Source organism: Myotis davidii, unplaced genomic scaffold, assembly GCF_000327345.1.
Source record: "Myotis davidii unplaced genomic scaffold, ASM32734v1 scaffold1047, whole genome shotgun sequence".
Lineage (NCBI taxonomy): Eukaryota > Metazoa > Chordata > Mammalia > Chiroptera > Vespertilionidae > Myotis > Myotis davidii.
The window spans coordinates 347,617-347,833 of record NW_006298367.1 but is presented as its reverse complement, the minus strand read 5'-3'; the positions used below and the strand labels follow the sequence as shown (position 1 = coordinate 347,833).

General features: G+C 50.7%; 1 protein-coding gene across 4 annotated transcripts in view; it reads left to right on the top strand.

Annotated features, from left to right (window-relative positions):
- FBXL19 (F-box and leucine-rich repeat protein 19) overlaps positions 1-217 on the top strand; it is a 20,416-nt gene that overhangs the window by 2,704 nt on the left and 17,495 nt on the right. The window lies entirely within an intron of this gene.

Genomic DNA, 217 nt, shown 5'->3' with positions numbered 1-217 from the left:
ACTCAAAGCTGCTACAGAGGAAGAAGGAGGGGCTAGAAAGGGCCTGAGGGGGAAGAAAGAAGAGATGAGAGCATACTCACTGAGCCAAGACATTGGTTAGAAGGTGAGCATGCTCAGAGTTCTCCTTGAGGTGGGGGCTTCTGGGAATTGTAGTCCAAGAGGAGGCCATGGATCTTAGGTTTGTGGACAATGAGGGGCTAAGGGTCTCTTCCTTTCT